Raw genomic sequence first — 25809 nt, 5'->3', positions numbered from 1 at the left:
CCAACTTTTCTTGTGCCTCACTTCCCCTCCCCTACTCCCAAACCACTTAGGAGGACCTAAGCACCAGAGTGCGCTTAATGACATTGTCTAAGGGTTTGTTTCTGCCCTAGAATTGGAGTTACATCTGAAAGGTGGAAGTGGTAGCACCCAGAGATGAGACCAGAGCAGAAATTTTCAGGTCAGCTTTATTGAAGAGGGGGTGACCCGCCTGGGCAGTGCTAAGATGGTGTCTGTGCCTGGGGGCAGTTAGAGACCCCTTTTATATGGGGCCATAGGAGGTGGGCAAATTCCCCAGCTTGCCTGGAAAGTTGGAGTCCTTTGGCATGAACTTCTCTGAGGGTGGGGCTAGCCAGATGCTTTGTGCCTTTGTCTTGGAAGGAGGAGGAGGAGGAGGAGGAAGAAGCGGGGAGAGGGTTCATGTGTGGCTGCATTAGGCCCCCCAGCACTCTCTACTCTTGTTAAAAGAAGTGATGGAGACGAAGGTCTGTCTTCCAAAATTGCTTCTAGCTGGATAGTTGTTTTCAGTGGGATGAGTCAGGTGTTGGCAGAGCTATGTGGATTTGGGGTACATTGGGAGAGGGTTTGGGGAGTAGTAGGAATTGGGTTGCAACTGCGGCTGACATCTTTTGTGCCTGTCTTGAATAAATGAGGACAGGACTTGGATGACATACCAATGGACTAACTCTAAGCACAATCACAGAGCTTAGTGGGGAGGGGTATCAGCTTCAGGCTATTGCTCTTTAACCAAAGCTGATGGTCCTGAAAGACCCCCATCTCCAGCAAAGACAATCTTGTGACCTCTTCTCCAGTATCAAAAAGAAAAAAGAAAACCAAAGAACACTCCCATTCCCCTCTTATTACTGTCCTCCAGCAGGAATGCAGGTTTTAGTTACAAAAGGGGTGAGAAGATTTTAAAGAAACAGCTCATAAAACATTTTTCTGCTTTGTTAGGACTTTGCTTATGTTATGTTTCCACCAACTTTAAATCTTGCAACTCTGTCTAGATATTTTACCAATATTTCTCTTTCACAGATAGAAAGACTGAGGCTGTAAGCACTGGGATGTTTAGCAGACAGAAATGAACAAGAACATTCAGGTTCACAGCTGACGTCCATCATTGAGTCTCTGTGAGCAGCAGGCATAATGAGACAGGTTCTACTTATGTAAGCTTGGCTAGTCCTCAGAAACAACCTCAGGGAAGGCAACAGAGGATAAATCACTCACCTGAGGACACCCCGTAAGTGCTGGAGGTGAGATCTGGACTCAAGCCATCAGGCCCCTACAGCTCTGCTAGTCTGGCTCTCTTGAAGGGAGTTCATGTTGCAGTAGGAACAGCCGGGGCCTGCAGGCTGCCCCAGGCTCCATGCTCAGCTGTGTCCACTGTGCACACCTGGGATAACTACTGTGAACCTCGCTGGCAGGTTCTGGGGCAAGCATCCCCACGTGATTGGCTTGGCGTACTATCAGATCATGAAGTGCCTTCAGAATTCAAATTGCGGAGCTGGAAATGCCAGCTCAGCCAGTAAATGCCTGCCCAGCTTACAGACAAAGGGGAAATCTGAAGTTGAAAAGCTGATGTGTCATATTTTTCAGGTATGGAACCCAATGCCCAGATAAGAGCTGGGCTTCCTCTGGATCCTCAGACCCATGTGTCTTTCCCCATTCTTATTAGCTCTGGATTCGTGACAAGCCCATTTCACCCCTTTGCCTGCACAGTTCCAAGCTCCTGTTAGTTTTTACAGCTGTTCTTTCTGGTTTCCTCCTTCAAAACACCAAGTTCACCAAACTTCCCAGCTCCTACCATTTAAATGGGGCTGTGTGATTTTTCTTTGTCCAGTGAAATGTGAGAAGTCACTTGTGACTCCTAGGTGTCTTTAATATTCAGTGTGACACCCACCACATTTCTGTCTCCCTTCCCTGGAGCCTGGGAGCAGCCCAGGTGCTGAAAACTCCATTGATCAGGCAGGGGCCAGAGTGAGGATGACATGGACCCATGATGGACACATTCTGTGAGCAAGAAATGGGCCCTTGTCATGTATGAATGCAGCACGCTGGTCCTCATGGATACAGGGGGCAGGATCAACAGAGATACCAGATGGCCCTGCCCACAAGGTAATCACAGTCCAGTGGATAGAAAAATCAGTACATGAGTAACAGTTGACAGCGCAGCCCATGTGACTTCAGAGGATCTGCCTCACTGCTGGGGAACCGGCTGGGAGGAGGCTGGGAGTATGTCAGTGCCCTTCTGGGAGGGGGAATTCACTCCCCTCCTAGTTGTTTCCTGAAAGACCATTGAAAGGATATGTGGTCCATCTGGAAAATTCATTGTTCTCCAGCCAGGCGATATGGCCCTATTCATCCTGGAGTCAGGAATCGCCCTGTGGGCAGCTGTGGAAACTCCAAGGGAAATGGGATATCGATTTGCAATCCCTTAGATACACACGCACACACCGCTGTGTGGCTTCCAACCCCTTTGTCACCAACACATTTTTGTTCTTTTCTTCTTTTGGCCTTATGTTTGGAAAGACATTTCTTTCCTCCAAAACAATTGGTATATATGAAGTAATATTCCTGCCTTCCATGTAGTTTAATAGCTCTTTGATTTCAATGTCATCCCAGATTTTAATGTGCAATCTTTAGTCAGCAATTGCTCTTTATTTTGCTGTGTCGGTGGTTTGCAAACTCAACATGCTCTATTAGGGCTTCTGGGTCCCATCCCCAGAGACTCTGAGCAACTGTGCCTGGGAATCTGCACTTCAGCAAGACCACCACCCTTGTGGCTGTTGTGCTGGCAGTCAGTTTTACACTGAAGAAATGCAGATTTCAATGACTATCAGGAAGGTGTTGTACATCCCCAACTCCAGTGACTATGGATGACCTGAGATGTCCAGTGACTTGCCCCAGGCCTCAGCCCAGGACAGTCCAAATTCCCATCAACTCTGTGACCCCACTGTCTTTAGCTCCCATGCCCAGCCCATCCTCCACACACACCCACATGTCCGCATGCTGTCTGCAGCCTCAAAGCCCCTTTGAGAACCTGTTTCCTACAATAAGCCTTTATTGAGCACCTAGTGAATACTAAGCAGGCATTTTACATCTGACATTTTATCTACCAAATACCCATGATGCCAGGTCTATTTTGCATCCCACTTTACAGAACGGAGACTAAGAAGCAGGCAAGTTAAGAAACAGGCCTTCCAGGACACCTATGGGGCCCAGGCAGGCACAGGCCTGGAACCCATAGCCCACTCCCTTCTCTTTTTGTCTTGGCTCCCTTTCTGGCTAAGAGGTCTCACCACCTGCATGTGGACACCTGAGCCGAAAGCCCCACCCACATACCCTGGTAACAGCCACCCCTGTGCACACCTCACCTCAGAGGGGAAATGTGCACACCAGCAGCACAGTGCATCCTCAGGGCCTGCACTCTGCAAACAGGTTTGTGCAAGACCCCGGAACCAGGTTAGGGGATGTTAGTACAGGAATCACAGGTTGAATTGCCCAGAAGGAAGAATGGACATGGTGGGCATGTCCCCTTAGCCCCACTGACTCCTCATCCCACGTGAGGGGCACAGCCAAAGGAGGGCCAGAGTGGGGCCTTCTTTGGTCCTTTTTGCCTGGACTAAGGCACTGTGGGGAAGGTCTGCAGTGATAGGTGAGAATTGGAGCCCAGCTAGACTCCAAAGCCCAAGACCTTAGTTACTCCTTCCCACTTCTCCCTCCCCCCAGGTTCAGACTACCCAGCGTGGACTCTGCAGTCCGGCCCTGGCCGCCTTTAGCAGCTTCTCTCCTGGATCCTCTCTCCTCCACGCACAGAACATCTATGTCTATTTCAGACCTAAACTATGATTTGCCAATTACAAAACATAGCATGCTATCCCCTCTCTCTCTGGCTTTATAAGCTCTATTTCTGATATTTGAAATGTCCTTCTTTTTCCTTTTTTTGCTACTTAAAGCTCAGATCAAATGTTCCCTGTAAAGCCTTCTCTAATTCCTTTCCAGCCACCCCAGAGCAAGGGTTGCTCACCCATCCCTTAGGGCCCTCATCACATGAAACCCACATTACAAGGCTGTGTTGATGAACCTGAACTCCTCTCTGTATTCACAGAACCCAGCATGTGGTCTGGAACACATGGTGCTGAATAAATACTTTCTACAAGAATCATGACAAAGTTGATGCCAAATTACTCTTAGCTGTTTCCAAAGTCCAAATATTTTTCGGGAGATAAAAATCTGTCTTGCAAGGGAGACTTATAGCACGCATGTCCTAAGTAGACAAAGATATTCATCATTAGCAAAACAATTGGATATAACTCAAATAAAAATTAATTGGTTAATCAGATTAAGGACACAGGATATAATGGAATACTATGTAGATGTTTAAAAAAAGAACAAAGTACATTTATTTTGACATTAGAAAATGTTAAATGAAAGAAGGCAGGTACAGATAAGAGAATTATCACATTTAAAATCATATTTTATAAATATATAAAAGATAAGTGTGGTCATAGAAAAATGCTTGGTATTATGTGTATCAAAATATTAAAGAGTTGTGTACCCCTTGCTATGTAGTATTGGGAGATATCATGACTTTAATGAGTTGTTAGATGATCCTATTTTAAGAATGTGCTGATTTTATGTTCTAAAAAATATGAAAGGGGAAAGGGAGGGGAGGGGTGGGGGGAGGATGGAGGAGGGAGAGTGATTGGTGGGACCACACCTACAGTGCATCTTACAACGGCGCGTGTGAAACTTACCAAATGTAGAATATAAATGTCTTAACACAATAACTAAGAAAATGCCAAGAAGGCTATGTTAACCAGTTTGATGAAAATATTTCAAATTGTATATAAAACCAGTTCATGGTGCCCCATGATTGCATTAATGTACACAGCTATGATTTAATAAAAAATAAATAAATAAATATTTGGGGAGGAAAAAAGCGGCACAAAGTTGGCAAGCTTCTGGTAGTCCACCTCCCTTGGCAAATGCCTTTCAAACATGGGCCACTCCTCAAATGCATATATCAGCTCAGTGGTATCTGCTATAGCCCAAGCAGACAGTGTCCTCTCCCCACTGAAAAGAAGTCACAAGCTTGTATCCATCCTTGCATCTAGTCCCTTGTCAGAGGATGTAGTTCCAAAAAGTAGAACTCTAGTTGCAGAAGCAAAACTGGCCTTGGGTGAGGAAGGAACTCCAGTCAACTGTAGGCTTCAGAGGACCATGGAAGGGAGGGCAAAAAGTCACTTCCTTAGATACTACACTTGATCTTAGGCAAAAGGCTAAAAAGTCAGTTACTTTCTTAGAGAAAGAGAAGCAAAGATTTATTAAATGCCTGATTTGTGTCTAGGTCCTTTCAGATACATTATATCTGATTCTTCCAACAACACAACAAAATGCAGAATACATATTCACATCCCCATTCTACTGATGAGGAAACTGAGGCTCAGAAATGCTAAGCAGTTTGCCAAAGAGCACATACCTAGTACAAAAGAAAGTAGGTATTGAAACCGCCTCATTCAACAAACACAAACACCCCAGAGATATTGCAGGTTTGGTTCCAGAAAGGCACAATAAAGTGAGTCACACTAATTTTTTGGTTTCCCAATGGATATAAATCTTACATTTACACTATTCTGTAGTCTACTAAATGTGCAATAATGTCTGAAAATCAATGTACATATATTATATATGTCAGGTCAGAAAACACAGCTTTCCGAGGCAAAGTGTCATGGGAAGTTGAGGATGAATTCCTGGCAATAAAAAGGGAAAGTCACATTGTCAGCAAGGCTTCCTATATGATGGCGTTCAAAGGCAACAAAGACTGCAGAACAAGGCTGCCTCATGGGAGCTGTCCATGGTGAAACACCTGGACTACCTCTAGCTGTTTTGACCTCCTGGCTGTGTGCCAGAGTCTTCCCTATTCATACCCCTCCCCTGGACATAAGCAATGCCCTGATGTGTCGTGACCAACACCTAAGGGAGCACCGGCATTGTCCATCACCTAGACTGTCAGACAACACTGCAGACTGCCTGCCTCAATGTGGCAGCTGATGATGATCTTCAGGCCTGGGATTGGCAACCTAGGGGAAGCTTCCTTTTGTAGACTGCAGGGCTGGAGACATTGCTCTGGGCAGACGCGTTTTTTCCATCCCCCTGCCATCATGCTCAGCCCCTCTGGATATGTTTTGTGTTGTCCTGTCCCTCTTAAAGAAAGAAGTACAGTGTAAGCTGATGTTTTCAAGCTTTAAAAACTCTAACTTACAGCAAGAAATCCATTTTCCATCACAACCCAACACATATAAACACATGCATAAACATCCACACCCACAACACATGCATTACTGGAACAAAAGCTTTACAAAGCAACTCCTTACCACTTGCAATGCACTCTGACATTTTCTGATATCTGGTCATGACTCATGAACTTGATCTCATGACCACAATTGAGTAAGGTTCTCAGACATTTTGTCCCTGGTAAGGACACAAACTTACTCATTGTGAGGCACTAGGTAAATGATTTATCTAAGCCCCAATTTCCTCACCTATAGAATTTTTTAAAATACTATTTCATGTACCAAATGATGCTGTGAGAATTAAAAAATATATATCCACATAAAATACTTAGCTCTTGCTAGGCACAGTGGCTCACACTTGTAATCCTAGGACTCTGGGAGGCCAATGTGGGTGGATTGCCTAAACTCAGGAGCTTGAGACCAGCCTGAGCAAGAACGATACCACATCTCTAAAAGTAGCTGAGCATTGTGGTGGGTGCCTGTAGTCCCAGCTCCTGGGGAAGCTGAGGCAAGAGGATCACTTGAGCCCAAGAGTTTGAGGTTGCTGTGAGCTATGACGCTATAGCACTCTACCAAGGGTGACAAAGGGATATTCTAGCTTAAGATAGATAGATAGATAGCTCAATGCCTTCTATGGTGTAAGTGATTAATAAACACCACCTTCCATCATTATTATTTTGTTTTCCAACTATAATCTCACCAATCTAGAGCAGAATGAGACCATGCATTTTCTACCTCTCTTAAGGCAAAGGAGAATCATATTAACATTTTTACAAGCACAACAACATTGTCATTGTTTGGCTAATATTGAGTTTGCTTTTGTCAATCAAAAACCCTTCAATCACAACAATCCAAGAAGGCAGCTGAGTAACAGCTTCCCTGCAACAGGGCACGGTGAGTCTGGGGAGATAAAAATCCAGGCATCTTTGGCTGGTGGGATCTGCCTATAATCATCCCGTTGAGGATATAGGGAGTCAGCAAGGGACTTCTGAACCCCAAGAGGAGGACAAAAACAGTGGAAAACTGACAAGTGGTTGCGTGTCTTCGATCAACCAAATCCCGCCGGCAACCATAAGTACAAGCAGCAGTGAGACTGCAAACCAGAACAGCCTTACCTGTGAACTGTTTTGGTGTTTTTGGACTTGGCACTCAGTTGAACTGCCTTGAGGAGAGCTTGAGCAAGAGTGCAGAGAACTTTGGGCATTGTCTAGGGCCTCAGACTGAGGTGCTGAGCCAGACAGAACTAATAGTGTACAGCTGTGGGCCTCAGGGAGCCATTGTGAGAGAACTGTGCTGGCAAACTCTGCCCTCAGGGTCGCAGAGCAAGGATCAGGCAGGAGTTAGTAACCTGGTGACTGAGCAGCCTAAAGGCGGGGACTGAGCTGCCTTACAGACTTAACCCTCAAGGGCAGAGTGAGACCAGTTTTGGCACACTGGAGCCTAGGGCTGTTGCCCTGGGTAGAGTGCCATGGCATCACAGCTCATAGCAACCTCAAACTCCTGGAGTTGGTGCTGCCCACACCTCCATAAGAGCTGCGCCGCAACGCCCGACCTGCGACCCATGCCCGCTGGGCCTCCGCATGCCCTGACCAGGAACTGCAGGAGCCACACAACCCTGTGTCCTCCCTCCTGTGCCCTCCCTGCCTCCACACCGGCCCACTCGTCTGGCCAGGGACTCTGGTAGCTGCATGCCCTCCGGAACCCTCCCTGCCTCTGCACGGAGCCCTTCTCCTGGCCAGACACAGCTAGAGCCTTGAGCTCTCTGTGCCAAAGTCACTGGGCGCCAGGCACTCCCAGAATCATGCGCACCACCTCCTGCCCTGTTGCTGGATCTGGGTGTGTCACACTCCAGAGCTGCTTCCACAACCAGAACTCCCTGGCTGGGGCAGCCCCAGGGGAACTACACAGGGTCACTCCCTACAAAGATCCAGCAACAATAGATTGATCCTGCTGGGGTCTAATTTTGGAGAGACACCTCCCCAACTCTGAGGATGGCCAGAGGCAACAGTGAAAAACAATCAGGAGGCAAAATCAACAGAAAAACTCTGGTAATATGAATAATCAGAGTTGATCAACTCCCCCAAGGATCAATGGGGCAGACACAGCACAAGATCCCATGCACAAATAGCTGAGATGTCAGAAATCAAATTCAGAATCTGGATAGCAAATAAAATTGAATTAGAATTCCAAGCAGTAACCCAGAAGATATCTCAAGAATTCAATGAATTCAAAGACCAAATGACCAAAGATTTTGACACATTGAGACAAGAAGTTGCAGCACTCCAAGATCTGAGAAACACAGTAGAATCCCTCAGTAACAGAATGGAGCAAGCAGAAGAAAGGATTTCTAACATTGAAGACAAAGCTTTCGAACACTCCCAAACTCTCAAAGAGGAAGAGAAATGGAGGGCAAAAACAGGTAAATCTCTCAGAGAGCTCTGGGATAAATCAACCTAAAAAGAAAAGCCCAGGACCAGATGGCTTTATGTCACAATTCTACCAAGCCTTTAAAGAAGAACTAGTACCTATATTACTAAACCTCTTCCAAAATATAGAAAAAGAAGGAATATTACCCAACACATTCTACAAAGGAAACATCACCTTGATCCCCAACCAGGGAAAGACCCAACGAGAAAAGAAAATTATAGACCAATATCACTAATGAATATTTATGCTAAAATAATAAGATCCTAACAAACAGAATCCAACAACACATCAAAAAAATTATACACCACGACCAAGTGGGATTTATCCCAGGCTCTCAAGGCTGGTCCGTAAATCTATAAATGTAATTCGGCACATAAACAAACTAAAAAATAAGGACCATATGATTCTTTCAATTGATGCAGAAAAAGCTTTTAATAATATCCAGCATCCCTTCATGATCAGAACACTTAAGAAAATTGATATAGAAGGGACATTTCTTAAACTAATAGAGGCCAACTACAGCAAACCCACAGCCAATGTCATATTGAATGGAGTTAAATTGAAATCATTTCCACTTATCAGGAACCAGGCAAGGTTGCCCATTGTCTCCCTTTAACATTGTAATTAGGGAATTCTAATTCGATTTAGCCATTGCAATTAGGGAAGAAAAGGCAGTCAAGGGTATCCACATAGGGTCAGAAGAGATCAAACTTTCACTCTTCGCAGATGATATGATCGTATATCTGGAAAACACCTGGGATTCTACTACAAAACTTTTAGAAGTGATCGAGGAATACGGCAATGTCTCAGGCTAAAAAATCAACACCCATAAATCTGTAGCCTTTATATATACCAACAATAACCAAGGTGAAAAAACAGTCAAGGACTCTATTGCTTTCACAGTAGTGCCAAAGAAGATGAAATATTTGGGAGTATACCTAACAAAGGATGTGAACGATCTCTACAAAGAGAACTATGAAACTTTAAGAATAGAAATAGCTGAAGACGTTAACAAATGGAAAAACATACCAAGCTCATGGTATGGAATAATCAACATTGTTAAAATGTCTATACTACCCAAAGCAATATATAATTTTAATTCAATTCCTATTAAAGCTCCATTGTCATATTTTAAAGATCTTGAAAAAATAATACTTTGTTTTATATGGAATCAGAAAAAACCTTGAATAGCCAAAACATTACTCAGCAATAAAAACACAGCAGGAGGAATAACGCTACCAGACCTGAGACTGTACTATAAATCAATAGTGATCAAAACAGCATGGTATTGGCACAAAAACAGAGAAGTAGATGTCTGGAACAGAATAGAGAACCAAGAGATGAATCCAGCTACTTACCGTTATTTGATCTTTGACAAGCCAATTAAAAACATTCAGTGGGGAAAAGATTCCCTATTTAATAAATGGTGCTGGGTGAACGGGCTGGCGACCTATAGAAGATTGAAACTGGACCCATACCTTTCACCATTAACTAAGATAGACTCTCACTGGATAAAAGATTTAAACTTAAGACATGAAACTATACAAATACTTGAACAAAGTGCAGGGAAAACTCTTTGAAGAATCGGCCTGGGTGAATATTTTATGAGGAGGACTCCCCAGGCAATTGAAGCAGTATCAAAAATACACTACTAGGACCTGATCAAACTAAAAAGCTTCTGCACAGCCAAGAACATAGTAAGTAAGGCAAGCAGACAGCCCTCAGAATGGGAGAAAATATTTGCAGGTTATACCTCCAATAAAGGTCTAATAACCAGAATCCACAGAGAACTCAAACATATTAGCAAGAAAAGAACACGTGATCCCATCTCAGGGTGGGCAAGGGACTTGAAGAGAAATCTCTAAAGAAGACAGATACACGATCTACAAACACATGAAAAAAAGCTCATCATCCTTAATCATCATAGAAATACAAATCAAAACTATTTTGAAATATCACCTAACCCCAGTAAGAGTAGCCCACATAACAAAATCCCAAAACCAGAGATGTTGGCGTGGATGTGGAGAAAAGGGCACACTTCTACACTGCTGGTGGGAATGCACACTAATATGTTCCTTCTGGAAGGATGTTTGGAGAATACTTAGAGAGCTAAAAATAGACCTGCCATTCAATCCTATAATTCCTTTACTACATTTATACCCAAAAGAACAAAAATCACAATATAACAAAGACATCTGTACCAGAATGTTTATTGCAGCCCAATTCATAATTGCTAAGTCATGGAAGAAGCCCAAGTGCCCATCAACCCACAAATGGATTAATAAATTGTGGTATAGTATAAAAAAAATAAAATAAATTGTAGTACATGTATACCATGGAATATTATGCAGCCTTAAAGAAAGATGGAGACTTTACCTCTTTCATGTTTACATGGATGGAGCTGGAACATATTCTTCTTAGCAAAGTATCTCAAGAATGGAAGAAAAAGTATCCAATGTACTCAGCCCTACTATGAAGCTAAATTGTAGCTTTCACATCAAGGCTATAACCCAACTATAGCACAAGACTATGAGGAAAGGGCCAAGGAAGGGTAAGGGAAGAGGGAGGTTAGGGTGCAGGTAGAGTAATGGGTGGGGCCACACCTACGGTGCATCTTAGAATGGGTACAGGAGAAACTTACTAAAGGCAGAATACAAATATCTACATACAGTAACTAAGAAAATGCCATGAAGGCTACGTTGAACAGTTTGATGAGAATATTTCAGATTGTATATGAAACCAGCACATTGTACCCCTTGATGGCACTAATGTACACAGCTATGATTTAACAATAAAAATAAATAAATAAAAGAAAAAAAAACTTCAATCCTTTTAAAGCATAGATTGTTTTTTCAACAACCCTCTCACATCCACTAGGTGCATCACAAATGCTGGGAGCCAAAGGTTTGCTCTTCTGTTAGTGTTGGTCAAAGCTGCCCTTGTTAGTGTCCATGCAGCATTCAATTCAACAGACAAGCTGATTCTCCGGGTTGCAGGAGCCTTTGGGAGTCCTACAGGGGAATCTGGGCCTTCTCCTCAACCAGAAAATCCACCAATCATAATTTTTCTCTTTCAAAGGGCAACTTGTAGTTTTTCAAACACTTACGATGATGTTATAAAGGCCAGGGAAATAGTAATTTTCCCCAATTTATAGGTTTGTTGGCTTTTTTTTAACATGGTTAAAACGTACAAAATTAAACCTTGCTAATGAGTGATAGAACCTAGGCAAATATTTATGTCTCCTGACCCCTGGAAAGTTGTTCTCTGGAACCACTGCACACCTCCGCACAGAGGGCATCTGAGACCAAGTCTAGGACAGGAGACAACAAGTGTATGAATGTTTTACAAATGGCCAAGGGGAAATCTCCAACTATATGCCAAAACCTAATGGGAGTGATTCTTGGATTTCCAACCATATCTACTTATTTTGGCCAGAATAAGTACAACATAGCTGCATTTATTGCATAATCCCCATTTTTCCCTCCCAAAGGACCCTCAGTCATGGTCACTACTGACAGCTGGTCCCTGATCCTGCAGTCAACACTGCTTGAAGAAATCTACATTTGACTTCCAAAGAAGAGTAAAGGAGAAATAATTTGAGGTTCACAATATGTGAGATTGGCCCCATGGAAAGGCAGCATAGCATGTCGTTAGGAGCATGTGCTTGGGATCAGATGGAGATCTCACTTCCGGCTATTGTACCTGCCCAAGAGTGGGACTGTGGGCCAGTCACAAACCATTCTTGAGATTTTGTGTCCATATCTTCCAGGGAGAAGGAACAATATACCACGTCAGGGAGCTGTTAAGAGAACCTGTATGATATATAATAAAATGCTTATCTAAGCCATGTCCCCTAAAAACAGAGCCTGGGATGGGTTTCTGAAGTGGAGGGAGTTTTGGAAGGAGGGGAGTAAGGGAAGCAGAATAGAATGAAAGAAGAACAAAAGGCAAGAAAGTGGTCTTCGCCCAAAACTGCCTTCAGCCTGATCCTGCAGGACGGCTGGAGCACAAGTTGAACCGCAGAACTACTCCCTAAGGAAGGCAGGGCCTGCCTAAGTCAGCCAGTCACAGGCTGCTCCCTTTGGCAGGGGCAGGGGAGGTGTTTCCTGTTCATATAGGTGGGGTGTTCCCTGTTCATTCACCCAAGGGAGGTGTATCCTATTCTGTCACCCAGGTGAGGTATTTCCTATTCACGGAGGGAACTTGTTTTCTATTCATTCACCGAGGGGAAGTGTTTTCTATTAACCCAGGGGAGGTGTGTCCTATTCACCCAGGGAGGTGTGTCCTATGCACCCAGGGGAGGTGTGTCCTATTCACCCAGGGGAAGTGTTTCCTATTAACCCAGGGGAGGTGTGTCCTATGCACCCAGGGGAGGTGTGTCCTATGCACCCAGGGGAGGTGTTTACTATTTAACCAGGTGACATGGACCCTATTCAGCCAAGGGGGCAGCTGTAAGCTGTTTACAGCCAACCCCGGGGAGTATACAGCCAATGAAAGGGTTCTTGGTGGGGCACTAGTGTCCGTTTGATGGTAGTTATCACCATTATTTGAAACCGTCTTCAGTTCTCAGACAGAGGAAGTTTCATATCTTGTAGCAAACGCTGTTATGTATCTTAGACATCTGGCTTTGGCCCCGCGACCAGAAGCAGTAGAGACCCAGTCTGCCGGAAGAAGGTAATAACAGGAAGAAAATCTCCTCTGAAGTGGAAACCAAATGCCCTGAATTGTCCACGATCAGAAACCTCAGGAAACCCTAACAGGATGTTTTGACATATATAGTTCAGGCTTCAGACAACTGTTTCCCAATGGAAATATGAACTGTGCAAAGAAAAAGGCAAAGTTTAAGAAAACGACAGGCCAGATCAATGTGAAAAGCTTCATGTGTAAAGCTTGCTATACAGAGTGATTTTGCTGAAATGAAAGTTTTTTTGAAGCAAATTTTCTTTGCCCTCTGGAACCACACAAAACTCAGTATTTTCTTAGAATCTCTAAGAAAATGGCCTTGTGCCATCTGCACCTGTCATACTGGGGCCCAGACTTTTGTCAACCTAACAGATGCAAATTTGGGGCTTGCCACAGTCAGTCAAGAAGAGAAGACCCAGCTCTGTCACCACTGCTATCTTGTGTGCACTCACTGAACAATGTCTGTGTGCTGATGACTCCTGTCCCAGGCAGGACCCCTCCCCTGAACTCCAATCTTAAATAACCAAGAGCATGCTTCACATCTTCACTCAGATGCTTAACAGGCATCTCAAAGTCAACACAGCCAAGTGAAATTCCTCATGTGCCCCTTGCCTGTTCCTTCCACAATCTCCTCAATCTCTGTATAGGGCAACTCATTATTCTTAATTGCTCAGGTCAAACACAGCAACATGGCTGGGTGCAATGACTCACTTCAGTAATCCCAGAACTTTGTGAAGCCAAGGCATAAGGCCAGGAATTTGAGAGCGGCCTGGGCAACTCTCATAAAGATAGTAAGACCCTATCTCTATGAAAAATAAGAAAAATTAGTCTGGCATCGAAGGGTGTGCCTGTAGTCCCAACTACTAAGGAGGCTTAGGGAGGAGGATTGCTTGAGTCCAGGAAGTTCAAGGTTGCAGTGAGCTACAATCGCACCACTACACTTCAGCCTGAGTGACAGAGTCTGTCTCAGAAAAAAAGAAAAACAGCATCGTCAACATCCCCCTCATTCTCTAACATAGCATATATCCGATCTGCCAGATGATTCTGCTTGCTGTACCTTTAGGCTACACTGAGAATCTGAGACACCCGGCTGCTCCCCAACCCCAGGCCATCATTATCTCTTACCTGGCTTTCTGTAACTGCCTCTCTTCCAGTATCTATGGTACAGCCCCTGCTCCCTGGAGTCCATTCTTGACCCAGCCGCAGTAATGCTTTTAAACTATAAGTCAGAACCCTTCACCCTTCTGCTCAAAAGCCTCCAGTGGTTCCCCATCCCAGCTGAGTAGCAGCCCCTCTCATGACAGTATCCCACAGTGATCCTGCCACCTTATTTCCTCCCAGATACTATCTTCTCCTGCTCTCTCCTTTGCTCCCTTTATTCCAAATACACATTTCTTTGACCACAACAGGCATGTTCTAGCCACAGACTTTCATCCTCGCTGTTCTCTCTACCAGGAGCATCTTTCTCAGACACCAGCATGGCTAGCTCCATCTGACCTTTTCCCAAATGTTGCCTTCTCCACCTGACATTCCCCAACCACCCTACTTAAATTTCAACTGCCACCACCAATCCCCTTCTCTGCTTTACTTATTCTGTGGGATTTATTATCAGCAAGCTCCATGAAGGCCTGAGCTTCCGTCTGTTTTCGTTCACTTCTGTATCCCCAGCACCCAAAACAGCGTCCAGTACACAGGTGCTACCCAATAAATATTTTCTGAATAAACAGAGAGACGAATGTACTTAAACATTCCTCTGTAAATTGATTCCCTTTTTAGCATAAGTAAATCCATTTTTGAAGGAAATGTATAACTTGGCTATAAAGAAACAGCATCAACAGTCATAAAGAGAAGCTATCCAGAAAAAGAAATACAATGAAATGAAAATGCTGCTATTAAATCTAGCTAGATATTGCTGCCAGTCCAATTCTCTAAGCCTGCAGCATAATCTCTTTTTTCTAAAAAGGGAAATCAGCAAGTGTTTAAAGACATGCTAGCACCAAACTGAGACTGTTTTTAACTAATCAAAAGAGTCGATAGAGAATTGAAAGATAAATAGCTTTCTAACTCTCAGATTCAATGTTAACTATTCTTGGGTCTCTGTATCACCTAAACATCTCCTCTACCACCCATAAATATTGAGCGTCCCACACTTCTAGAAACAATGAAATAGATATTAATGACCCTCAATCTTGTGAGCATCAATTCCTCCTACAATTCCCCCCATACACGTATAGGGCAACTCAATTTTCTCAATTGCCCAGGTCAAAAACATCATCATCCCCCTCATCCCCTCATGTAGCACAAACCCAATCTGTCAGCAAATTCTGCCTGGTCTACCTTCAAAATACACCCAGAATCTGACCACGTATTATGAGGTGCAATATCCCTTTTCTAAGTTAATTGATGGGGAGGTACTGAGAGTGGTTGTACATGGATGCTGCCCTGAAGAAATTCACTGTGGTTGAGAGATAAAGCGTATAATTGACATGCACATAATGAAGGGTAGAAAGTTGTAAATGCCACAAGGAAAGCATAGATCATGTGCTACAGGGCCTGATAGGAGATTAATGTTTAGCAAGTATTCATTTACACACATCCATGCACATTCCTCAGGAGGAGAATGTGCCTCCTTCCACCCTGATGTCAGGGGCTTGGAGATATAGGTCTTGCTCATCCAATGAGGTGTGCATGGACAGTTTATGAACTCAGAGTCCAGGCTTTACAACACTTGGTACATTTCCACTCACTTTTCTGAGACGATCCAACCTCTTTCTCAAGAAGAACATGCCTCCATTAGTCCTTACCCTTCCTGCTCGAGCCCATCAGGAAATACATAAACCAGAGCTGCCCTCACCAACCTGCAGGTGCATGGGCAAGAAATAAATGCTTATTTGCATGTGCCCCTGAGTTTCAGGGTTGTGTGCTCCATGGCATTATTGTGGAGAGAGATGATTGAGATAGAAACTGACAATAGCTAGAAGACGGGATTTGAATATTCCTAACGTAAAGAAATGGTATCTGTTTGAGGTGATGAATTTGCTAATTATCCAGATTATATGAGCTTTACATGGTATACAAAGGTATTGAAATACAACACATCCCTGATAAATATGTACAGTTATTATGTATCAATTAAAAGTAAAGTAAATAAAAATGTTTTTTTTAAAGACAGAAATTGGCAGAAGGAAGAGATGACTTTGCACGTGAGTCAGAGGCACCTGCTGAGCTGGGTGGCATCGTAGGTGGAATTCACACCATGCTTCAAGAAATCCTACCAGATTGCAAACCAACAGGGTCTGGGAGGAAAATGTCCCAGATGGGGCTATGCCTAAGGATGTGAAAATTCCTCTGAAAACTGCTTGTGACTTCAGAACCCAGAGAGGATAGAAGAGCAGAAAAAAAAATAAGAGGAGGGGGCTCATGAGGATTTTGTCTAAGTATTTGGTTGTTCACATTTGGTTTTGTTCATTTGTGTGCTTTTAGAACTTGCTCTACTTTCTCTGCCTGCCCTTTAAGCATTGGTATGTCTCAGGTTCTGGTCTCAGCCCTCATCTGGTCCCCATCCCTCCTGGGAAACCTGCCCCTGCCCTGATCAGAGCCGTGATGATCATTCTCATGTATATTCTCTGATGGAAGAGTCCTTCCTAATTTGGGTAGCCTCCAAAGCAGAGCCTGAGACAAAGACACAAGTGCAAGGAGTTTGAGTTTATTTTAGAAAGCAGGAGGGCCTGGGGAGAGTAGGGAAGAAAACCCATCCTCTGTGCATGGATGAGCAAGTGACTACTGTGGGCAACTGGTGCTAAGTCCATAAGGGACTCTCTGAGGAACCATGTTGACTGTCCCTGGGAACTGTTCTACCAGAGAAAGGGGAGTCCAAGGCATTTAGGCACCACATCTTGTCTCCTTTTGGTTGAGAGTTTCCCAGGGATGTTAACTTCACCCCCTGGATAGCCCTGCACTGAGCTGAGGGCCCTCCAACCCAAGTAGCAAAGCAAAGATACAGCAGCATACGCTTGTTACAGGACTCTGCCCACGGGCAGGGAACTGTCCACACAGCCCAGTGCATCACACAGGTCTGCCACAGACCAAGGGAAAGAGTGTTTTCAGCACACTCCTTTCTCCTGAACAGCTGGCTGTGCAACATATGCCACTGACTCAACATATTCCAAACTGTCATCACCCTTTTCCTGAATTCCTGAATTCAGTTTTGAAACTTTGAAAAGATATTCATTTCTCCCACTCCCTCACCCATCAGATAAAAATATAGATTTTGAAGGGAGAGGGGAGAAAGGAAGGGAGTTGGTATGCTCCCACCTAATGGGCACAGTGGCACACCTCCTGGGTGCAACACAACCACAACAGGGACTTATCTAACAAATTCAAACATTGTAACCTAATTGTTTGTACCCTCACACTAATCTGAAATTTTTTAAAATATTGATTTTGAGTTTGAAGCAGGATTTTCCTGCCCTCTCACCCCTGATACTCACCCCTGCCCCATCACCCTGCTCCATGTGGTCAGTACTCACCCCTCTCTGGGACACACTTGCTTACACCTTCTCTCCCTGGTTCTCCACTGCTTCCCACCACCTCCGGGTCTCCAGGGCCCAAAGGACTAGTTAGCACAGGATGGGTGCCCAATGTGTGTCTGCGGATGAACAAGCTCACAGAAACTGCATCCTGAAAGTTCATACAGTGGTCACCAAGGCAGAGGCTTTTCAGAAACGTCTCTCAGTTCATCATCACTATATCTATTCCTTTCTACCTGGCCTCACCTGAGCTAAAGGCACGGGTACAGCATGAAGTTGAAACCAGCCCCCCAGACAGGGAGGAGGGCTTCAGGGAAGGAAGGAAGCAATGCTATGCACAGCATCCATGTTGGACAAGTCTGTTGAGGCTCAATACATCACTTGTACTTTTTTTTCAGCTGTACAATTTTGCATTTCAGGAAACTGTCAGGGAAGTGACTAAGCTGCCAACAATCCTAATTCCCAGCCCTGCCCTACTCCCCCACCCAACTGGCCTCCTCTCCAGACCTGTGGCCTCCCTGCCTCACCCATCAGCTCCGCAAGGACACTCGCCAACAATACTGGCCCCAGGTGAACATTTCTCTTGCTAGTGTGGCCGGAATTTCCTCCCTATGAGAAGAACATAAAGATTAACTAGGTGAGGAAATTTTTCCCTTGGCACTGAAGCTCAGGACATTTGTCTGATCTAGCACATATTCTCCAGGAGACAGGCTAAATTAAAATACTAATGGACTGCTGTATTTAAAATATATTCACCAATGATTAACAGCCTAGGTGGTGATGTATGTTTCAATAATTTTTTATTACAACATGGAGAAACCTCAATAAATATTCTCAGGGTAATTAGCAGGTATTTGTTTACCATTCAGCTATATTTTCTGCACACCCAGAAGGGTGTCACCGAAGCCAGTCAGTGTGCTCCCATGTGGAGAGAGGGACTCACCCTGGAGCAGGCACCCGATCTACCATCACACTAGGAGTGAGGGCCAAGCCCTGGGAAGTAGCCCTTCTGCAGATGCGTTTGGTTTGAGCCACAGTATTGAGCACATTTAGGTGATTTGTTGCTGGTGTTAAAAACAGGAGAGTAACATAAAATTTAGACTTTCAGCTTCTCTCAATGTTTCTGAAAGTCTAGGAACAGTAGTTTCCTCAGAGAACTTCCCTCAGCGGGGCCTGAGTGGACAGGTATCTCCAGCTATCAGCTTACACCACTTTGTGTATTTAAAGAACAGCCTGGGTCTTGTAGATATCCAAGTTTCCACTGTGTCACATTCTGACCAGTCTTGCATTAGCACCCCAAGGATTTTGCCCAAATGCTGCAAAAATGTTACAAGCAGAGATGCTAGTTAACAAAGGTGGGGTCGGGAGCTTCCTCAAGGCAGAGGGAACCACTGCTTGCACTTCTGAGATGTGGGCCAGCTGGGCCAAGTCTCCCAAGTCACCCACCCTCAGCACATCTACGCCCCTGAAGCCTCTCTTCCCTGGTCCCTCAAATCAAAAAGTGTAGAAAGCTCTGGTTGTTTAGGACTAAAAGCCAAGCATGTCTGGCTAGAAATCCAATGTCCTTCACCACCACCTACTGACATCTGGAACAGATGTAGTGAGCATGGCTAGTGTCCTGCCTCATATTGTGCATCTTACACACATGTCCCAAACTCAGTTTTGTCCAGAGCTGCAATGTGCTCAGCTAAAATAATGCTCTCTCCCCCGCCTATGCATATACGGGCACCAACATAGCCCAATTCTGAGCAACAGGCTTCAAGTGGAATCTCTGCAAAGAGACTTCCTTCCCTACTAAACAGGTAAAACCCTTGGCCTGAGCAACCTGAGCCCCTTCTCAGCCTGCCCCCAAACCTCCCAGGTGATGCTCTCACTCTTTTTGCTCACCTAAGCTGAGGACCTAGCACCATACTGTGAATGAAGCCTGGGTCCCTGAAAGACCACATGGAACAGAGCCCCTCTGCCAGCCCACACTGGACTAAGGTTAGCAAAAAAATATTTTTGCTATGATAAATCCACTGACCTTTGGGGAGTGTTTGTTACTGAAAATAGCCTCCCCTGTCAAACATATTCCTTTATCTCTCTTCCCCAAAGCAAGGCGGTAGACAGCCTTCAGAGACGTTAGCTCTCTCTTTGGCCTGAGCCCTGGTCCCCACTGCTGCAGGTTCTCAGTGCAGGGAGCCATCTTCCACCTGTCCCTTGCGGGGGTTCACCTGAGGACCCACCAAAGGGAGAAATGAAGCTCTTCCAAGTTAGAAGCACTCACCACAACACAGCCTTAATGCTTGCCCCCATTCTGGTTGACTCAAGACAGGAGCCCCAGGAAAGAGGCAGCAACACTGAGCCTGCTACGCCTAGCCTCAAAGTGCAGAGTCCTGACCTCATTTCTAACCTGAAGGCTGCGCTGGGTCTTCTCTTCCTTGGGTCCTCATTCTCGACCTTATTACTCCTCTAGTCAAGGAGAGAAATTGTCACCAAATTTCCTGAAATGAGGAGCAAAGCCAGCTGCTGCTGTGGACCACATGCGTGGCTGGAGCCCCGCTGACAACGTGGGCCCATCCCTGGGGGAACAGCTGGGTTTTCTCATCCTCTCTGCTCCCAGAGAAATAAATACACTTTGAGGCACTTTCTATGAGCATCAATATTGACTCAAGGGTGGGCTTCTAACCTGGATGAGTGGCTTCATCGCTCCTTACTGTGATCCCTTAGAGCAGTGGCTCTCAACCTGTGGGTTGCGACCCACAGGAACTGTATTAAAGGGCCATGGCATCAGGAAGGTTGAGAACCACTGCCTTAGAGGGAGCTTCATCAGAGCAGATGGCAGGTGGTCCTCACCCCTGACCCAGGAGCCATCACCTCCAGGGCTCTGCACTGTGGCCAAGAGATTTCCAAAGCATTGTAAATAACTTGCCAGTGGTGCTGTGCACTACCCCCAGGCCACCATCCTAACCCAAAGTGACCACTCTCCCCTCCTATGCCAGGTCAGCTCCCTTGGCGGTGTCCCATAGGTGGATCAGAGTGAGAGGGAAGCTAGAAAAATGCTGCCCCATGAAGCAAAAGACTGAATATCTAGTCCAGGTTGTCATTCTGAGGATGTCACAGAACATAAGCCAGGACAGGGAGTCAGGACGGGAAGTCAGGATAGAAAGTCAGGACAGGGAGTCAGGACAGGGAGTCAGGACCGGGAGTCAGGACAGGAAGACAGTATAGGGAGTTAGGATAAGGAGTTAGGACAGGAAGTCAGGACAGAAAGTCAGGACAGGGAGTCAGGACCGGGAGTCAGGACAGGAAGATAGTATAGGGAGTTAGGATAAGGAGTTAGGACAGGAAGTCAGGACAGAAAGTTAGGATAGGGAGTCAGGATAGGGATTCAGGACAGGAAGATAGGATAGGGAGTCAGGACAGAAAATTAGGACAGAAAGTCAGGACAGGGAGTCAGGATAGGAAGTCAGGACAGAAAGTCAGGACAGGGAGTCAGGACAGGAAGTCAGGACAGGGAGTCAGGATAGGGATTCAGGACAGGAAGATAGGATAAGGAGTCAGGACAGGAAGTCAGGACAGAAAGTTAGGACAGAAAGTCAGGAAAGGAAGTCAGGACAGGAAGACCGTGTAGGGAGTTAGGATAGGGAGTCAGGAAAGGGCGGAGCAAGATGGCGGCCGAGTAACAGCTTTCTTGCATCTGGGCACCGTGAGTCTGGGGAGATAGGACTCCAGGCATCTCTGGCTGGTGGGATCTGCCTGTCATCACCCCAGTGAGGATACAGGGAGTGAGCGAGAGACTTCTGGACCCCAAGAGGAGGACTAAAACAGTGGAAAAACGGCAACTGGTCGCGTGTGTTCAATCCGTCTAAATCCGCCCACAACTGTAAGTTCAGTAGCAGCAAGACTGCAAACCAGAAAGGCCTTACCTGTGAACTGTTTTGGTGTCTTTGGACTTGGCACTCAGTTGAACTGCCTTGGGGAGAGCCTGAGCAGAAATGCGGAGAATTTTGGCCGTTGTCTAGGGCCCCAGTCTCAGACACTAAGCCAGACAGAGCTAACAGTGTTTGGCTGTGGGCCACAGGGAGCCATTGTGAGCGATCTGCACCGGCAAGCTCCGCCCTCAGGGTTGCAGAGCTAGAATCGGGTGGGAGCTGGTAACCCAGCAACCGAGTAGCCTAAGGGTGGGGTCTGAGCCGCCTTGCAGCCCTAACCCTCAGGGGCAGAGTGAGACCGGTTTTGGCACACTGGGTAAGTGGATAGCCACTTCAGCAGTGATTCCAGCAACAAGCACTTTCCTGGGAAAGCTTCTGCTCAGCAAGTTTACAAGTTCAAAGTGCCTTTTAAGTGGGCTGACGAGAGATTTAGGGTGTCTACCTGCTGGGGTTTGAGAAATCAGCCTCTAGTCGTATCAGAACTGTGATTAACATCTCATACCCCAGAAGACCACATGTGGCCCAGACAATATTCAACAACATATACATACTGCTTTGTTTTTGGTTGTGTTTTGGTTTTTTTTGTTTTGTTTTGCTTTGGTTTGGTTTAGTTGTTTTTTTGTCTATTTTGTTTTTTTTTCTTTTTTTTTTATTAAATCATAACTGTATACAATGATATGATTATGGGGCATCATACACTCACTTCATAAACCATTTGACACATTTTTATCACAGTGGTTAACATAGCCTTTCTGGCGTTATCTCAGTTACTGTGCCAAAACATTTACATTCTACATTTACCAAGTTTCGCAAATACCCCTGTAATATGCACCACAGGTGTGATCCCACCGATCCCCCTCCCTCTACCCACCCCACCCCCCTTTCCCACTTCCCCCTATTTTAAGTTGTAGCTGGGTTATAGCTTTCATGTGAGAGTCCCAAATTAGTTTCATAGTAGGGCTGTGTACATTGGGTATTTTTTCTTCCATTCTTGGGATACTTTACTAAGAAGAATATGTTCCAACTCCATCCATGTAAACATGAAAGAGATAAAGTCTCCATCTTTCTTTAAGGCTGCATAGTATTCCATGGTATACATATACCACAATTTATTAATCCATTCGTGGATCAATGGGCACTTGGGCTTTTTCCATGACTTAGCTATTATGAATTGGGCTGCAATAAACATTCTGGTACAAATATCTTTGTTATGTTGTGATTTTTGGTCTTCTGGGTATATGCCCAGCAGAGGAATTACAGGATTGAATGGCAGATCTATTTTTAGATCACTGAGTGTTCTCCATATATCTTTCCAAAAGGAATGTATTAATTTGCATTCCCACCAGCAGTGCAGAAGTGTTCCCTTTTCTCCGCATCCACACCAACATCTCTGGTCTTGAGATTTTGTGATATAGGCTAGTCTCATCGGAGTTAGATGATATCTCAAAGTAGTTTTGCTTTGCATTTCTCTGATGATTAAAGATGATGAGCATTTTTTCATATGTCTGAAGGCCGTGCGCCTGTCTTCTTCAGAGAAGTTTCTCTTCAAATCCCTTGCCCAGCCTGCGATGGGATCCCTTGTTTTTTTCTTGCTGATGCGTTTGAGTTCTCTGTGGATTCTGGTTATTAAACCTTTGTCAGAGATATACCCTGCAAATATCTTCTCCCATTCTAAGGGCTGTCTGCTTGCTCTGCTTACTGTGTTCTTAGCTGTGCAGAAGCTTTTTAGTTTGATCAAGTCCCAGTAGTGTATTTTTGAAGCTGCTTCAATTGCCCGGGGGGTTCTCCTCATGAAATACTCACCCAGACCAATTTCTTCAAGGGTTTTCCCTGCCTTCTCCTCTAGTATTTTTATAGTTTCATGTCTTAAGTTTAAATCTTTAATCCAATGAGAGTCTATCTTAGTTAATGGTGAAAGGTGTGGGTCCAATTTCAGTCTTCTGCAGGTTGCCAGCCAGTTCACCCAGCACCATTTGTTAAATAGGGAATCTTTCCCCACTGAATGTTTTTAATTGGCTTGTCAAAAATCAAATAGTGGAAAGTAGCTGGATTCATCTCTTGGTTCTCTATTCTGTTCCAGATATCTACTTCTCTGTTTGTGTGCCAATACCATGCTGTTTTGATCACTATCGATTTGTAGTAAAGTCTGAGGTCTGGTAGTGTGATTCCTCCTGTTTTGTTTTTATTTCTGAGTAATGTCTTGGCTATTCGAGGTTTTTTCTGATTCCATATAAAACGAAGTAATGTTTTTTCAAGATCTTTAAAATATGACAGTGGAGCTTTAATAGGGAGTGCGTTGAAATTATATATTGCTTTGGGTAGTATGGACATTTTGATAATGTTGATTCTTCCTAGCCATGAGCATGGTATGTTTTTCCATTTGTTAACATTTTCAGCTATTTCTTTTCTTAGAGTTTCATAGTTCTCTTTATAGAGATCTTTCACGTCTTTTGTTAGGTAAATTCCCAAATATTTCATCTTCTTTGGCACTACTGTGAATGGGATAGAGTCCTTAACTGCTTTTTCAATTTGACTGTTGTTGGTGTATATAAAGGCTACCGATTTATGAATGTTGATTTTGTAACCTGAGACGCTGCTGTATTCCTTGATCACTTCTAGGAGTTTTGTAGTAGAGTCCCTAGTGTTTTCCAGATACACAATCATATCATCTGCGAAGAGCGAGAGTTTGATCTCTTCTGACCCTATATGGATACCCTTGATCGCCTTTTCTTCCCTAATTGCGGTGGCTAAAACTTCCATTACAATGTTGAAAAGCAATGGAGACAATGGGCAGCCTTGTCTGGTTCCTGATCTGAGTGGAAATGATTCAAATTTAACTCCATTCAATATGATATTGGCTGTGGGTTTGCTGTAGATAGCCTCTATCAGTTTAAGAAAAGTCCCTTCTAGACCAATTTTCTTGAGTGTTCTGATCATGAAGGGATGCTGGATATTATCAAAAGCTTTTTCTGCATCAATTGAGAGAATCACATGGTCTTTGTGTTTTAATTTGTTTATGTGCTGAATTACATTTATAGATTTACGTATATTGAACCAGCCTTGAGACCCTGGGATAAAACCAACTTGGTCATGATGTATAATTTGTTTGATGTGTTGCTGGATTCTGTTTGTTAGGATCTTGTTGAATATTTTTGCATCTATATTCATTAGTGATATTGGTCTATAATTTTCTTTTCTTGTTGGGTCTTTTCCTGGTTTGCGGATCAGGGTGATGTTTGCTTCATAGAACGTGTTGGGTAGTCTTCCTTCTTTTTCTACATTTTGGAACAGGTTGAGTAATATAGGTACTAATTCCTCTTTAAAGGTTTGGTAGAATTCTGACGTGAAACCATCTGGTCCCGGGCTTTTCTTTTTAGGGAGGTTTTGTATAGTTGATGCTATTTCTGAACTTGATATGGGTCTGTTCAACATTTCCACTTGATTCTGGTTAAGTCTTGGAAGGTGGCGTGCTTCCAAGTATCGGTCAATTTCCTTCAGATTTTCATATTTCTGAGAATAAAGTTTCTTGTAATATTCATTAAGGATTTTTTGGATTTCTGATGAGTCTGTGGTTATTTCGTCTTTGTTGTTTCTGATTGATGATATTAGAGATTTTACTCTTTTTTTCCTGATTAGGTTGGCCAGAGGTTTATCTATTTTATTGACCTTTTCGAAAAACCAGCTTTTTGATTTATTGATCTGTTGTATTATTCTTTTGTTTTCAATTTCATTTAATTCTGCTCTAATTTTGGTTATTTCTTTTCTTCTACTGGGTTTGGGGTTGGAATGTTCTTCCTTTTCCAGTTGCGTGAGATGTCCCATTAAGTTGTTAACTTCCTCTCTTTCCATTCTCTTGAGGAAGGCTTGCAGTGCTATAAATTTCCCTCTTAGAACTGCCTTTGCAGTGTCCCAGAGGTTCTGATAGTTTGTGTCTTCATTGTCATTTTGTTCCAAAAAATTGGT

Source organism: Nycticebus coucang, chromosome 12, assembly GCF_027406575.1.
Source record: "Nycticebus coucang isolate mNycCou1 chromosome 12, mNycCou1.pri, whole genome shotgun sequence".
In the NCBI taxonomy this organism is placed as follows: domain Eukaryota; kingdom Metazoa; phylum Chordata; class Mammalia; order Primates; family Lorisidae; genus Nycticebus; species Nycticebus coucang.
Note: the sequence above shows the minus strand (reverse complement) of the source record.